The 17763-nt window shown below is 37.9% G+C and overlaps 1 long non-coding RNA gene across 1 annotated transcript; it reads right to left on the bottom strand.

Annotated features, from left to right (window-relative positions):
- Nucleotides 1-4212: 4212 nt before the first annotated feature.
- Nucleotides 4213-17757, bottom strand: LOC129484007 (uncharacterized). Its single transcript, XR_008658340.2, has 3 exons — nucleotides 17632-17757; nucleotides 13307-13524; nucleotides 4213-4946 (listed from the first exon to the last, which is right to left on the bottom strand). It is a non-coding gene; the product is annotated as an uncharacterized lncRNA (long non-coding RNA).
- Nucleotides 17758-17763: the final 6 nt, after the last annotated feature.

Raw genomic sequence — 17763 nt, 5'->3', positions numbered from 1 at the left:
CATTTGGGGTTTATTTTCCCTGAGGGGCAAGGCACATTCTGGGTCCTTTCCTTGTGATGTGAGGAGCTCTCGGGGAGCCAGTTGTTATTTTGACTCCAAGGGCGACATCTAGAGGCAGAGCCGAGTAGCTGCAGCGCTACCTTCAGTATCTGAATCGTCCTCTCAGCAATCAGCTGAGGTCCTTTTCCGGGTGACCAGGGCTACGGCCAGGGGACAGGGGCCGCGGGCAGAGACTTCTCCCCAATTTCGATCCTTCATTCCCATTTCAGACTGCATTCCGATCAGACTTGGCCCTCCACTCTGGAAGCCATCAGCAGGGAGTCGTGATGAACTGTCAAGATTTAGCCAAAAGACCCAAAACTAAGTCCGATAAGAAGAGTGCTCCCCGCTTTGAGCACCAGCAACCCTCTGGAGCGGGAAAGGAGGGCGGATGAAGCAGACGACCAAGCCCCACACGTGTCCTCCAGTCCAAACAGACACGACCAGGGTAGGAATCCTCTGGCTCTCTGCTAGCGCTGGTTTGCAGGGCGGCACCAGGGTTGGGTGGATGGGGCCAGGGTGAGGCCTGGCCGGGTCACACTCACCTTCTAGGACTGGGAGGCTGTGGATTTGGAGGGCAAGGACAATTGCCTTGCTCTCTAACGAGAATCGAATTTCGCCATCCCCAGGACCTTCTTGCCCATTGTCTTCCTCATGCCTTTCTTCCCTCCTCACTGACTTTCCAAGAGTACCCCCAGCCCCCCAAAAAACTGCTCCAGCTTTTTCTTTCCCATTTACCCAGCCCCAGAAGCTTTCATGCACCCAGTCAGGGTTTTTCTATCAGTCCTCTGCTTTTTTCTTTCTCTACCCCACAGCTGCAGCTGCCTGCAAACACCCAAGGAATTGGGCCCAGAGCCAGACTTCATCACTCTCCTTGACAACCCCTCCACTCAATTGAGGGATTTTCCTAATTTGGCATGCTGTCTCCAGATGGTGCAGCCTCTGGCTCAGGGAAAGCTCACGTCAATACTGTTCAAGAATGGGGAGGGTATGCCTGCCCCCTCCTCTTTTGTCAGTCCAGCAATAGTAGGTCCTGAAATTGTTTGATCTTAATCTATGGAGTTCCCGTCCATAGATGCTTCTCTCTAGAGGATGTCCATTTTTTTCTGCCCAGAATCAGGTGACACTACTGACCACTTACCCCTTTTCCAGTCTCCCTGGTTTAATCTAGAAGTTTCAGAAACAGCTTACTGAAAGGCAATTTGGTAAATACATTAAAAGTCTTCAAACTCTATAGACATTTTGTCCTAGTAATTCCAATTCTAGGATGTTAACCCAAGAAAATAATTGAACACATCAAGATCTATATACAAACATATTCAGAGAAATTCTTATAAAAGGAAAAACTGAAAATAACTTTAAGGTTTAGTTGGTGATTGGATAAATAAATTAGGATGCACCCATGCAAATGAATTCTATGTAACAGCTATGTCATAGCTATTTTAAATTACAATGCAGATCTGTAGTTACTGAAATGAAAACATATTCACAATTTCCTGTAAGGAGTAAAGCAATCTACCAAAGTACATGTAACATGTTCCTGCTATGGTTTAGATCTGTGTCCCTCAACAAATCTCACGTCAAATTGTAATCCCCAGTGTTGGAGGTGGGGCCTGGTGGGAGGTGACTAGATCATGAGGGCAGTTTCTCATGAATGGTTTTCACCATCATTAGATGGTTTAGCACCTTCTCCTTGGTGCTGTTCTCATGATAGTCAGTGAGTGAGTTATCATGTGGCACCTCCCCCAACCTTTACTGCTGCTCCAGCCATGTGAAGACAGCCTACTCCTGCTTTGCCTTCTGACATGACTTAAAGCTCCCTGAGGCCTCCCCAGAAGCAGATGCTGCCATGCTTATTGTACAGCCTGTGGAACCACGAGCCGATTAAACCTCTTTTCCTTACAAATTACCCAGTCTCAGATATTTCTTTATAGTAATGCAAGGATGGGTTAATACAATTCCCAGTACATGTCTCATTTGACCTTCTGCATCATTTAACACTGCTAATTATTCTCTTTTTCTTAAATCTTTCTTAGTTTTTATGACACCTCTTTCTTCATTCCTAATTTTTCTGTAATTTCTCTGGCTGCCTAGGTCTTCTCCAACTGATACTCCTCTATTTTTTGCTCACTTCTGAATGTTAATGTTTCTCAGGCTTCCATACTCTCCTTCTTTTATCTTCTCATTCTATCCATTCTCCTTGAGTGACTTCACTTATTATATGAATTTCGCAACCCTCTAAATGTTAATGACTCCTAAATCTAAGTGTTTAGCTCAAATGGCTTTCCTGAGCTCCTGAATCATTTAGCTAACCTGGCATCACCATTTGGATGTTTTCCAGGCCCCTCATATTCTACCTGCCTGAAAAAGAATTCATTTTCCCTCTCCTAGTATTCCTGACCTCGTGATGGCCACTGCTCCACTCAGTATCCTGGCAGTCATTGTTGTACTCTCCCTCTCTTTAACCAAACAAGTTTTATTATACCATCTAAATTGCTCTCAAATCTGTGTATTTCTCCTCATTTTCTTGTCCTGGTGTTGGTTTATCTAACAGACAGATTTACTGCATGAGTAAGGCACTAGCAGAGTACGGAGTTTCAGGTAGCCCTCAGAAATTCCTCACTGGCCAAGACTCTAGGTTGTTTGTCATGTAAGAATTCTGTAATACCTTCATCTGAGAAAAAGCTGAACATTGATAAACAGGTACCAGAAGACCATAATACTGAAATATCTACAGTGTCCTCTTTCTAAGAAATAATTGATACATTACTGTAAGTGGAAGAAATTAAAACATCAAGTGTTCTTCAGAATCCTTTTATCTTACTCAGTCTTGGGAATTTCTGTACACTTGTTACTTTGTCATATTTGTGATAAGCAGTAGAGGAAGCCCATCTCTAAAAGCCCCAAATAAGAAAGAAGAAACGCCGTACTTCTCACTGTTGATCAACTCAAATATAAAAAAGAGGCATTTACTTTGCAACCTCCTCCCTAGGTAAGCAATGACCAGAACGTATCTACAGAGTTGAACTGTAAATAGATATTATCAGCTACTCAGAGGGCAGGAAAGGAATTCACTTTCAGAATTAAGAAATAGTTTCAAAAAAGAAAATTTACCAGTAGAAAATTAAGAAACCAGTGTGTAGATAATATCTAACTGTAAATGAATAAAAATGTTAAAGAAGAAGAAAAGGACACTGTTTATTTTTTTGTTTTTGTTTGCTTTATTATTATTATTATTATACTTTAAGTTTTAGGGTACATGTGCACGATGTGCAGGTTTGTTACGTATGTATCCATGTGCCATGTTGGTGTACTACACCCATTAACTCGTCATTCAGCATTAGGTATATCTCCTAATGCTGTCCCTCCCCCCTCCCCCCACCCCACAACAGTCCTTGGAGTGTGATGTTCCCCTTCCTGTGTCCATGTGTTCTCATTGTTCAATTCCAACCTATAAGTGAGAAAATGCGGTGTTTGGTTTTCTGTCCTTGTGATAGTTTACTGAGAATGATGGTTTCCAGTTTCATCCATGTCCCTACAAAGGACATGAACTCATCATTTTTTATGGCTGCATAGTATTCCATGGTGTATATGTGCCACATTTTCTTAATGCAGTCTAGCGTTGTTGGACATTTGGGTTGGTTCCAACTCTTTGCTATTGTGAATAGTGCCGCAATAAACATACATGTGCATGTGTCTTTATAGCAGCATGATTTATAGTCCTTGTAAATGACATTGCTTAAAAGCCCTTTGTCTGGGCTGGGCATGGTGGCTCATGCCTGTAATCCCAGCACTTTGGGAGGCTGAGGCAGGAAGATTGCTTGAGGCCAGGAGTTCAAAATTAGCCTGGGTAACGTTGTCTATTAGAAAAATCTTGTCTATTAAAAAAAAAAAAACCTTTTGACTGATGTCTGTTGCTTAAAATTCTGAGTCTTTCAAACCAGATGATTAATTTACACCTTTGCAAGGAGGAGAAAGTCATCCTTAATCTTTGTCAAATAATTTCTCTAAAACACCAGGAATCAAGGAAACAAACAAAAATTGAAAGTAATTTAATATTTGATATATCAAATATTTTTATTTTGATATATCAAATATTTTTATTTTGATATATCAAATATATTTATGTAAGAAAATATCATAACATAATTGAGTTTTCTTGCAAGTATTTTTATGGCCCAGTATAGTTTTTATTTGAAATATACATGGGGTACAGTTGTATACATCATAATCTTTGCAATAGTTGAGTCCTTAATGTGACCCTACTTTTGCCATTTCCTATTTGAATTCCTTATAAATTCTAAACCAGTTTACCAAGTAAGAGATCTTAATGGCCTCTGTATTTCCAATTCCGTTGTTTTCAATGTTTTTGGTACTGTGATCTTTCCAAGATGCAAATATCCATGCTTAAAATCCTTCAATGGCTCCTGATGATCTTTATATCATGTCTAAACTCTGTGTCACGGCACACAAGACTGTTAATGTCAGGACACCCTTACCTCCCCAGTTTTCTAAATTTTTTTTAATGTTCTTTTTCAGTCTTATTCCATCTTCTTTTCTCTACTGTGTACCCAACGCTTGGGCTCCGCTAAAACCCCCACAGGTATCCCAATGTTTTCATGCTCTTTCTACATTGAATCTTTGCACATTATTCTCTCATTCAGTAACTCCTACATATATTTCATTATTCATAATAGATATCATTTCCTCTAGGAAGTCTTCTATGATCTATGCGTTTGGTTCCATGTCCCAGTATCAGCGTTTGGTTCCATGTCCCAGTATCAGCATTTTTGTGTCAGTTCTCCAAACCTCGATTCCCACAGGGCAACAAAATAAAGATGATGACAGTTGCATGTGCAGTGGACTTTGTTACAAGAGACGAAACCTTGAGCTTGGGGAACCTGAAACTTTTACAAAGGGCAGTAAACCTAAACATGCCTGCTCTTGGCTTATATGGTATACATTATCTTTACCATACTGGACAGAAATGCATCTCTGCTCCCTTTTCTCCAGAGGGAAACACTATCTCTAGCTTCCAAAACAGTTTGGTAGATAAATATCCTAGAAGACATAGTCCTAAAGAAAGGGCAGTCAATGGCTTACTCATAAGACATGCAGAAATCTGAGAGACCCTGAGAGCAATGTCTCACAACAATATTTGAAAGGTAGAGTCAGGACTTAATGAGACATTTGTGAGGTACTGAGCAAAAAGAGAAACAAATATAAGACTTCAAAATATTTTGGCCTGAACTACTGGAAAAATGAAGTGCTAATTTAATGAGATGGAAAGGCTATAGGAACGGCAGAGTAAGAATTAAAGTTTGGTTTTGGTAAAGTTAATGAATCAATAAAATAATAATTATAATAATATTTATTGGGTATTTGCCATTTGCTGGGAACCAGGTTAAACACATCACATACATTCACTCAACACATACTAACTGAGCTCCTTATATGTACTAGTCACTATTTTGCAGGTAAGGACAGGGCATTGAACAAAGTCGACAAAAATCACTGTCTTCACTTGTGGTGTTTGTATTTTAATGAAGGATAGTCAGACTGTTGTGGAAATTCAATGTGGGCAGAGATAATCGGAAGTACAGAGATGTCAGCCTTGTGAGGTGTATGTTATTTTTTCCCCTTCCCCACAACTTTACAGATGAGGAAACCAAGGCCTAAAGTCACAGTTAAGAAGTGTCGAAACCAAGATCCTAACCCACGTCTATTGAAGTCTAGACCTGTGCTTTATTATTTATCTTTTGAATAAAAATGTTTTCATGAATATTTACTTGTAGAAGTGAATATGTCTCTTAAGAAATGTTAAATTAGCCTGTCTGATAAATTTTTCTTTAGAAATTCAATGTTGAAAGTTTGAAAAGAAGTAATGTAAAAATAATTGATCTGGCTGTTGCAGTGGAAAAGTTAACTGAATTGCTTTTCAACCTAATATTGATTTAATTTCACTGTGATACTGAATTTTCTTATATTTCACTATATAAATCACTTTTGAATATAGTTTTATTACATTTTCTTATTACTTTCTTTTTCTATTATGGTATAATTTTTAAAAATATTTTTCATTGAAATAAATGAAATAAATTTTAGTTGAGGCAAATTTCAAAATATTTGTCCTAGTCAATGTAATGTTATATAAGACTTCTAATATATGTTAGTAGCTCTCAGGGAATACGAAGCATTGGAGACTGTGGTCCTGCAATATAAAGTCAGTGCTTGGAGCTACTTTTTGATCATTTGTCAAACGGAGAAAAAGTTTTATAAAAAAAATTGGGGCAGCTATTTATGCTAAAATTCTAGAATAATATGATCAGGAACATAAGAAGCATTATATTTTAGGTGAAATGTAATACAAAGAAGAGAGATAAGTAATTGTGGAGAAGGGATTATTTATACATTTATTCAACCTCTCATTTATTCTGTGTTTATATTTCTATTTACTGAGGCTTTGCATTTATAGCGCTCAGTAAGCTTCTAATTACATCTTCATTGTCTTCCCCACTGGATTGTAAGCTTCATGAGAACTATTACCATATGTCTCTTGGTCACAGTCTGGCACTCTACCATAACAGGTCCTCAGCAAATGTTAGATTAGCCAGGCATGGTGGCACAGTTATTTGGGAGGCTGAGGCAGGAGGATCACTTGAGCCCAGGAATTCGAGGCCATAATGTGTTACGACTGCACCAGTGAACAGCTGCTGCACTTTAGCCTGGGTGACAGAGACCCTCCCTGTCTCTAAAAAAAACGTAAAAACATCTCAAAAAAACAAAAGCTAGATTAATGAATGAAGGAATTAGTAAATGACTCTGGGTATTTTAATCCCATTGGTACCTAAAAAACACAAGCAGAAATAGCCATAACACAAGATTGAGATTTTAGGTGCTATAACAAAGGCAAATAATCAATCTATGGGCTGTGAACTTTGGGGGAGTTTTATAGCATTGGAGCTGGAACTAAACTATATAGGTAGATGTCTTAGGTTTGGTTCCCTATAAGATGTAGCCTGAGTTAATGATGAAAGCGTTCATGTGAAAGGTTCAAACTCAGGACAGAGGGTGAATACAAAGAAAATTGAGACAAGAGAAGATATGTGAGCTTGGATTTTAAAAATATCTAGTTCAGTTCTACTATTATCTAGAGTGTAATAATCTGGAAAGAGCATCGCTCCTACTCCAGTAAGGAAAGCTAGATAAACTAAAAAATTGTAATTCTTTTTTAACCAATAAGAGGGCTAAAATGACAAGGAGGCCAGGAGTGGTGGCTCATGCCTATAATCCCAGCACTTTGGGAGGCTGAGGAGGGAGGATCGCTTGAAGTCAGGAGTTTGAGACCAGCCTGGCCAACAGGTGAAACCGTGTCTCTACTAAAAGTACAAAAATTGTACAAAATAATTTTTGTACAATAAAAGTACAAAAATTAGCCAGGCATGGTGGCATATGCCTGTAATCCCAGCTACTCAGGAGGCTGAGACAGGGGAACTGCTTAAACCCAGGAGGCAGAAGTTACAGTGAGCCAAGATTGCACCACTGCACTCTAGCCTGGGCAACAGAGTGAGTCTCTATCTCAAAAAATAACAAAACAATAACAATAAAATGACCAGGAAACCAAGTAGCCTTAAATGTAGGCAAAGACAGGCTCCCTCAAGGAGAGATGAGGCATGAGCGCTGAGTCACTGATGGCAGAATATTGGAGGAAAAAAAGGCAGCTGCCATACAAGCAGGCAAAAACATTCAGCTAAAATTTTTAATGATTTGGTAAAAGACAACTGTGGCTAGCATGGAGCCACAGAAAAAAACGGAGTTCACATTCATTCACAGGCTCATCTCCATGAACCTTCACTGGATACTCACAAGAAAGATTCAGGGCAGAGCAGGAGAAAGCCTCCCTCAGATGTGCAAGTCTGGAAGAAGAGGAGTGGCGACCTCTCCTTTGGGAAATGAATGTGGGAAAATGTTGGAACTGAGAAATGAATAAAGCCCTGCCTTGACCTTTGTCCTTTATAAAACAAAGTCCTAAGCCTTTGGCAGAAAGGCAGCAAACCCTGTCATCACCCAGCTCCCACCCTAAGGATAAGGAAACACTACAGAAATTTTAAAGCTGAAAGTAACCATAGGAACAACAAGCCCCAGATGCAGCTCACTCAAAACTACTTTGACTTGATGCAGTCACACATTAATATCTAATTGAGCATTCCAAATTTGAGCATTTAAAATTTGAATCTCTGAGGACATGCCCATTGGAAAATTTCTGATTTCCGATTTTTAGATTTGGGATGCTCAGCCAGTAAGTATAATGCAAATATTCAAAAATCTGAAAAAATCCAAAATCCGAAACATTTCTGGTCCCAATCATTTCAGATAAGGATTATTCAACATGTATTTACCACAATCTCTACTGTTCTACACATGATGTACAGCATTCAATAAAAACTTATGAGACATATAATTTTTTTAAAGTACAAAAAAGCCTCTGACAAAGACAAAGCAATCAACAGAATGAGACTCAGTTGATCCAGATGTTGGAGCCATTAGACAGATAATTTTAAATAACTTTGATTACTATGTTAAAGAATCTGGGCCACGCACAGTGGTTCACGACTGTGATCCCAGCACTCTGGGAGGCTAAGGCAGACAGATCACTTGAGGCCAGGAGTTCAAGACCAGCCTTCGCCAACATGGTGAAACCCCATCTCTACTAAAAATACAAAAAACTATCTGGGCATGGTGGCACGTGCCTGTAGTCTCAGCTACTTGGGAGGCCGAGGCAGAAGAATCACCTGAACCCGGGAGGTGGAGGTCATAGAGAGCTAGGATTGCACCACTGCACTCCAGAGTGAGACTCTGTCTCAGGAAAAGAAGAGAAAAGAAAAGAGAGAAGAAAAGAAAAGAAAAGCGTCTGAGGAAAAGGTAGAAATGAACAGATGGGAATTTTACTGGAGATAGAAACTATAGAAGAGAGTGAGATAGAAATGCTAGAAATAAAAAATATTGTAGCAGAGATGGTAAATGCCTTGGATGGGTTCATCAGGAGATTTGACAAAGCTGAAGAAACAATCAGTGAATGTGAATATAAGTCAACAGAAACTGAAACACAGAGAGAATAGAGTATGGAAGGGTGGGATGGGAATATCAGAACAGAACATATAAATACTGCGGGACATCAACCAGTGGTCTAACATACTTGCAGTTGGAATTTCAGAACAGAATAGAGAGAAAGGGGCAGAACTATTTGAAGAGATCATGGCTAAAAAATTTTTTAAATAACAAAAGAATCAAATTACAGACCTAAACAGCTCAAAGAACACCCAAGCAGAAAAACAGAAAAAGTAAAAATAATACACCTATACCTATCATATCCAAACTACTGAAGACAAAGAGAAAATCTTGAAGATGTCCACAGCAGAAGACAATGTAATGTCAATTTCAAATGCTGCAAAAAAATCCATCCTCACCCAGAATTATATACTCAGCTAAAATATCTTCTAGAAATAAAGGTGAAAAAAAAAGATGAGAGAATTTGTTAACAACAGATCTGCCTTAAAAGAAATATTACAATTCTTCAACCAGAAGGAAAATGATATTAGGCAGATTTGGATCTACAAAAAGAAATAAAAAATTTCCAGAAATGATTAAATGGATGTTAATATAAAAGTCTTAGCCTTATTTATTAACTTTAACTTTCTTTTTCTTTTCTTTTTTTTTTGAGACAAGGTCTTGTTCTGTCATCCAATCACAGCTCACTGCAGTGTCAACCACCCTGGCTCAAGTGATCTTCCCACCTTAGATCCTCCAAGTAGCTGGGACTATGTGCGCACCCCACCATGCCTGGCTAATTATTTTATTTTATTTTTTGTAGAGTTGGGGTCTCCCCATGTTGCCCAATCTGGTCTTAAACTCCTGGGCTTAAGCGATCTTCCCTCCTCAGCCTCCCAAACTGCCAGGATTACAAGCATGAGCAACTGTTCCCAGTCCATTTTATTTTTTATTTTAGTCACTCTAAAATATATTTATCTAAATCTGTACAGTTCAATACACTAGCCATTAACAAAAGGTAGCAATATAATGTAAACTAATTAAAAATTTAAAAATAAAAGCTAAAAATTCAGTCCATTGTTATAACTAGCCGCATTTCAAGAGCTGAACAGCCACATGTGGCCAGTGAATACTGTATTGGACAAAACAGAAAGCTTTATTGCACAGCACTGGTCTAGTGGCAACATATTTTGGGTTTATATAATATAATAAGATGTAAAAGATGTGACAACAAAAGCACAGAAGGTGGGAGTGAGAATTGAAAGTACCGTTGTAAGGTTCTTACAGTAGTCTTGAAGCAGTTTAATATGTTTAAAGGTAGATGGTGGTTAATTAAACGTATGTATTATAAACCCTAGGGCAAACATAACAACTTTAAAAACCGGCATAATAAGCCCAAAGCAGAAGCAAAATGTAATTTTTTAAAATGCTCAAGTAACCTAAAAGCAAGGAGCAAAAATGAGAAAAAAAAGGGAAAACACAGATGAAACAAATAGGAAACAACTAGCAAGAGATAGATTTCAGTTCAACTGTATCAATCATTAAGACAATATAAATCATCTGAAGACACAAATTGAAACGCAGAAATTGTCAGACAAGATAAATAAGAAAGTTCTCACTACAGCTGTCCCTTGGTATCTGTGGGGGATTGGTTCCCCCAGACCATCAAGGATACCAAAAAATGTGGATGTTTAAGTTTCTTATATAAAATGCCTACAGTACTTGTATAAAACCTATGCATGCCATCCTGTATACTGTATAAATCATCTCTAGATTACTTACAATACCTAAAACAATATGAATGCTATGTAAGTAGTTGTTATACTGTATTGTTTTATTTGTATTATTTGTATTGTTGTATTGTTCCTTATTATTTTTTTCTAATATTTTTTGATCCTGCTAGTTGAATTCATGCATGTGGAACCACAGATACAAAAGGTCAATTGTATATACTGCCTACAAGAAACCCATTTTAAAATAGAACACAGGTGGGCTAAAAGTAACAGGATAAGAGTGTCAAATATCTGGAATTCTCATAATTGCCAGTGGGAATGTGAAATAGTGCAGTCACTCTGGAAAACAGTTTGGCAATTTCTTATGAACTTAAACATATATTTATCATACAACCCAGCAATCCCACTTCTATATTTTACTTAAGTGAAATGAAATACCTATGTTTGAAACTGCCCTCGCAAAAATTTTAATGGAGAAATCTAAGCTGATTATATCTTGTGTCTAACCTCCAAGCTTCCCTTGTTCGTTCCTGAGTATAGGCCCAGCTAAATATGGGAGGAATCTATAACAACAATCCCTTCCCAGAACTAAATCCCTTATTGCTCAGGGACTGAAACTGCCTTTGTAAAACTAACAAATTAGCCACAAGCTTGTAATTATGATTCAAGAGTCAGACAGCCAGAGGTCACAAGATTTGTAACCTTTATTTCTCCCATAGATAACACTACTATTGTGAACCCTAAGACTGGTGTTTGAGGTACTTCCCAGACCCTGCATTCTGATGGACCAGCTGGCACCATCTGGACTGGTAACCCATACTAACAAAATGGCTCATCTGGTCTTGTGACTACCAGGCAGGAACTGACTCAGCAAAAGGAGACAGATTTGACCCCCTATGATTTCATCCCTGACCCATTTTCTAGCCCACTGCCCATCAAACTATCCTTGAAAAATCCTAGCCTCTAAATTTTCAGGCAGGCTGATTTGAGTAAAAACTCCCTTCTTTCTGCTTGGCTGGCCCTGCAACTATTGACTTCTTTCTCTATTGCAATACCACTGTCTCAGCTCTCAGTAAATTGGCTCTATCTGTGCAGTGGACAAGAAGAATCTGTCAGGTGATTACTATACACACATACACACACATACACACACACACACCCCTGTTCATGATCGTTTATAGTGACTCTATTCATAATGTTAAAAACTTGATGTAAACAAAGTGTCCTTAACCTGGAGAATAAACTATGATGCATCTATGTAATGGATTTTTGCTCATCAATAAAAAGGAATGAACTGCTAATACATGGAATAACATGAATAAATTTCAAATGTGTTATGCGAAGAAAAAGAAGTAAACTCAAAATGTTGCATATTATATGATTCCATTTGTATGACATTCTGGAAAAGGTAAAACCATAAGAAAAGAAATAAGATCAGTGTTTGCCAGATTCTGGGGGAAGGGGAAAGAGGCCGCCTACAGAGGAGTGCTGGGGAATTTTGTGGGTAATGAAATTGTTCTATATCTTGATTTTGGTAGTGGTGACATGACTTTATATGTTTATAAAAACTCAGAACTGTACACTAAAAAGAGAAAATATGCACTATGTCTCAATAAATCTGAATTTTTTAAAAAACATGTATTCGGGTTCTCCAGTGAAACAAAACCAATAGGAGATATATATATATATATATATATATATATATACACACACACACACACGTATATATTGTATATATATCCTATATATACATATATACAATACATATACATACAATGGGAAATATATATATATATATATATATATATGTAAATGAGAGGCACTAGTCAGCCTGCCTTCATGGTGATTGCAAAAGGCAGGGCCCAGCACTCTTTCATGTATTTGATTTGGGGTTCTAGAGGCAGAACTGGGCAGATTCAAATGGAGCCCAAAGGTTTAGGTGGACAAAAATATAAGCCTCATAATGACCCTTTGTGTAGGGAGGGGGTATCTGTTTTATTCACTGCTCTACCTGAACACTGAGAACATTTCAGAGAAAGTAGGAACTCAATTCATTTGATGAATGAATAATGTCTTCAATTTGGATGTAGGTGGGGTAGTGCAAGAAGTGACTGTAGAAGCAACGACTTGAAGGTGAGAAAGCATAGACATGTACTGGAGACACAAGTAAAGCAGCCCCAGATTGATGATGGTTTTCTGTGTTTTCTAAATGGATTTCAGAGAAATAGAATTGGATTAATCAGTACTATCGGTCATAATATACTATCATCATTATTCTGTGCACAAACCTCCTTTATTTTAATTAATTAAATTTGAGGAATTTTATTAAGGTATAATTAGCATACCTTAATAACTTAATTTGATAGGTTTTGAAATATATATGCTTCCATGAAACTATGACAACAATCAAGATAATGACTATAACCATTGTATTTATATCCTAGGTACCACAAACTAGGTGGCTTAAAACAATAGAAATGTATTACCTATCAGTTCTGAAGGCTAGAAGCCCAAAATCAGGGTGTCAGCAATATAGATTCCTTCTGAGGGCCTTGAGGGACAATCTGTTCCATGTGCCTCTCCTAGCTTCTGGTGAGGGCCTGTGATCCTATGCGTTCCCTGGCTTGCAGATGCATTGCTCCAATCCCTACCTCCATCTTCCCTTGGCATTCTCCCCATGTCTCTGTCTTCACATGGCCACTTCCTATAAACACAAAAGTAATATTGGAATAAGGCTCATCCAAATGACCTGATCTTGACTTGACTAAATTTGCAAAGACCCTATTTCCAAATAAGGCCACATTCACAGCTTCTAGGAGTTAGAACCTCAGTGAATTTTGGGAGGAGGACATAATTCAACCTATAATATCCACCATTCCCCATATTTCCTCACTCTTCTTTATAATACCTCCTTTCTGACCCACATCCTCATTACCTGACAACCACTATCACTTCTTTAACTACTACTTTACTACTTCTTTAACTATAGTTTATTTTTTCTGGAATTTTATAAAAATAGAAGCATACAGTACATACTTTTTTTGTGGGGGGAGGGAATCTGGCTTATTTCATTTAGCATAATTATTTGTGAGATTTATCCATGCTATTTCATATACTTTGTCCTTTATATTGCTGAAAAATATTTGTATGAATATCCCACAATTTTTAAATCTATTTACTTCTTGACGGAATTTGTTTCCAATTTTTGGATTTCAAATAAATCACTAAATAGTAGTGTCTAAGTATTTGTATGAACACATGTTTTCATGTTTTCTTAGGTAAACATCTAGGGGTAGAATGGTGGGGTCATATGGTAGGTGTCTGCTTAAATTTTAAGAAACTGTCATACTGTTTTTCGAAGTGGCTGTACCATTTTACATTCCTGGCAACAATGTATGAAGGTTTCAGTTGCTCCACACCCTTGCCAACACTTCGGAATGGTCAGTCTTTTAAACTTCAGGCTAGATTCTAATAGGTGTGTAGTGGTATCTTATTGTGATTTTAATTTGCATTGTCCTAATTACTAAAGATTTTGAACATTCTTTTATGTGCTTAGTTGTGGTTAGTATATCGTTTTTCAGTAAAGTGCTTGTTCAAATCTTTAGCCTATTTTTATTTTGTAAAATTCATTTTACTTATTTTTCTTAGACAGGGTCTTGCTCTGTTGCCCAGGCTGGAGTGCAGTGGTGCTATCATGGCTCACTGCAACCTCGACCTCCTGGCCTCAAGTGATCCACCTACCTCAGCCTCCCAAGTAGCTGGGGCCACAGGCACAAGCCACTAAGGCTAATTAATTTTTGTAATTTTGTAGAGACGGGGTTTCACCATGTTGCCCAGGCTGGTCTCGAATTCCTAAGCTCAGGCAATTCACCTGCCTTGGCATCCCAAAGTGTTGGGATTACAGGTGTGAGCCAGTTCGCCTGGCCAAGCCTATTTTTAAATTGTCATTTTCTGCCAAAAAAAAAAAAAAAAAAAGAGAGAGAGAGAGCACACTAAGATTTTGACTGGGACTGTGTTGAATCTACCCATCAATTTGGGGTAAAAGTGACAAATTTTAACAAAACAGTCTGAGTCTTAAACATGGTACCTCTATATTTTAAAATAATGTCTTCTTTAATTTCTCTCAGTAATATTTTGTAGTTTTCAGTGTGCAAGTCTTACATGTGTCAGATTTATTCTTCAGTATTTAATAATTTTTGATGCTATTGAAATTGTGCTGTTATTTTAAATTTCAATTCCCAATCGCTTATTGCTAGTACATAGAAATACTATTTTTTCTATGTTAATTTTGCATCTTGAAACCTTGCGAAGCTCACTTATTAGTTCTAGAAACTTTTTTGTAGAATCCATCAGATTTTCTACATAACAATCATGTTGTCTGCGAATAAATTCGTTTTTTTTTTCTTTCAAATCTGGGTGCATTTAATTTCTTTTTCTTATTGCACCGGTTACAACCTCCAGTACAATGTTGCACAGAGGAGTGAGAACCGACATCCTTGCCTTGTTCCTTCATGTAGTGGGGAATGCATTAGTATTTCACGATTAATTATGATATTAGCTGTAGTTTTTTTCGTAGATGCTCTTTATCCAGTTGAGAAAATTCCCTTCTATTCCCTAGTCCTAGTTAATTACTTTCAAATAATTCCACGAAATCCATGAAACAAACATCCATGAATAATCTCATTTAGATGACTAGCTCAACTACCTATATACTACCTATATGTATATATTTTTGTGTCTCCTTCTCCTGGCCCTTCTCTGTCGATCTACAGATCCCATTTTTACTGCACTTCTTTGTCTGGTTGTTTTGCAGACACTTCAAATTTAATATAACAAACTCACTTGGGTCATTTCTTATCCCATAAAGATAAAACTAAATCTATAAACCTGCTCCTTATTTTTCCATCTGGCTTTTCATCTGTATTCCTTATTTTTTATTTCACTACTGGCAAAACCTAAAATCACCTATGTCAGAAACCTAAATGCTAGTCTCTATGACTCCTCCCTCCATCTCTTACAAACAGCTACTGAGTTCTATAAAATATACTTCTAAATTTCTCTCAGACTTAGCCCATTCTCAGTATGGGGTAGTAAAAATATTAAGGGCTTTAGGATTAACCAGATCTAAGTTCAAGTAATTATGAACTATAAACCTTTGGATAAATTACCTAACCTTGGCTGGTTTTTCCATATGTGAAACAAGAATGGTATCTCTATTATAATATTGTTAAAATTTAAATATGAGTAATATATCACAGTGTCGGCCACATTATGTTTAATAAACTTTAATTACCATTCCCTCTTACCTATTCCCATTGTTTATTGAGGCCATTATTATTTACTGTTTGGGACATTGCAATTGTCTTTTCAACAAATGAAATTGATTCCACTTTCCACAATGTAGCCGGAAGGGATATTTCTAAGTCAAATCTCAACATTTGCTCCTCTGCCTAAAATTCTTTATTGGTCCCCAGCCTGACCTCCTACTACTCTCAAGGTTTATACGTAAAAACTATTTGCTAGTTTCTGGTGTGGGATTGCCCATTTGTCCCTTTTTGTCTTTACATTCTTTTGTTTACAATTTCCTTCTTGGTCTCACAGGTGAATCTTTTCTTCAGCCTCAACTTCCAGGTTCTCTCCTCTGAGAAACTGTCCTAAATCATCCAGATGGTAAGGCATGTTCTCTCAAATCAACAATTATTTGACTGTTTATTATGTATCTGCCAGGCATTAACTGTGTATGCTGGAAATTGAACTGTGAAGAGTGTTTCCTGCCCTCATAAAGTATATAGACAGGGAGACTAACATTTTAGACAATTTAGTCAGTTTTATTGAATGCTATAAAGATGTAGTGTTATGATTATATGCATACATTATATGCATAGTATGTTACAGATGTATAACAGTCTTGGGAGAGTAGCAGAGGCCAGCTTCCCTTGGAGACATTGAAATTTAATGGATGGTCCCATTATAACCTTTAGAATTCTCTATTAAAAGTACCTGGGCAAATGCTTTTGAATTGTTGCTGTGAAAATATGATTTTGACTAGCTAATGCGTTATATACCACAATTCTCAAAAGATCCTTTTGACCGTCACAAATCTAAGACTGATCTATATGGACAGGTTGAAGTCCATGATTTAAATTTATGTATAACAGGTAGTATGTACAGGATCTTTTACTCCTAGCAATAACCTAGCCAGTATTATCCCTATTTTATAGATAAGGAAGTTGAGGCTCAACTATTCCAGTCCCACTATTCAGCAGTTGAGTCAGTGGTCCCAACCCAGGGGTTTCAGGACGCCAAGCTCTCTTTCCACCACGCACTTGTCTACTTCTGTATCTTATTTCCAGAATCTTCTAGTGTTTAGTTGCTAGTAGGTGCCCTACGAATAAATACACGTGAAAGCCTAATGCTAAAAGTAGCATTATTTTTACTATCACCCTCAACAACAAACACTACGACTTCCTCCCATTAGGAATGACAAGCCTTCCACATCTGGTTTCAAGCTTGCACGAAAAATAGTAATTCCAAGCTGTGCATTAAACCCCATTACACCCTGTTTTGTACTCAATGCCACTAATTTCCCACAACGTCGTCAGGAAAAAAAAAAAATCTTTTGACAATATTAGTCTTCTAAGTCGGCCTTCCACGTCCCTCTAAGGGCCCCAGCTCCCGGTCCGTCTTCTTAGGCACTCAAGGTTTCTAAACTTGGGGCTTCCAGCCGGGAAAACTAAAGGCATGGGGTTCACGGGTCATCGGAGGCCCACGGGACCCCCTTACCCCTTCCACCCCTTTCCTATTCGCCCACCTCCACGTCATCTTCTTAGCCCTTGAGTGGAAAAAGTGTCAGCCCGAAATGCCCACCAAGCCGAAGAATCCGCAAAGCCCCGGCGCGCACAAGACCAGCGAGAAGACGATGGTTCCAGCCGTGGGACTAGAG

The sequence above is a fragment of the Symphalangus syndactylus genome, chromosome 6, assembly GCF_028878055.3.
Source record: "Symphalangus syndactylus isolate Jambi chromosome 6, NHGRI_mSymSyn1-v2.1_pri, whole genome shotgun sequence".
NCBI classification, from domain to species: Eukaryota; Metazoa; Chordata; class Mammalia; order Primates; family Hylobatidae; genus Symphalangus; species Symphalangus syndactylus.
This window is presented reverse-complemented; position numbering and strand designations above follow the sequence as displayed.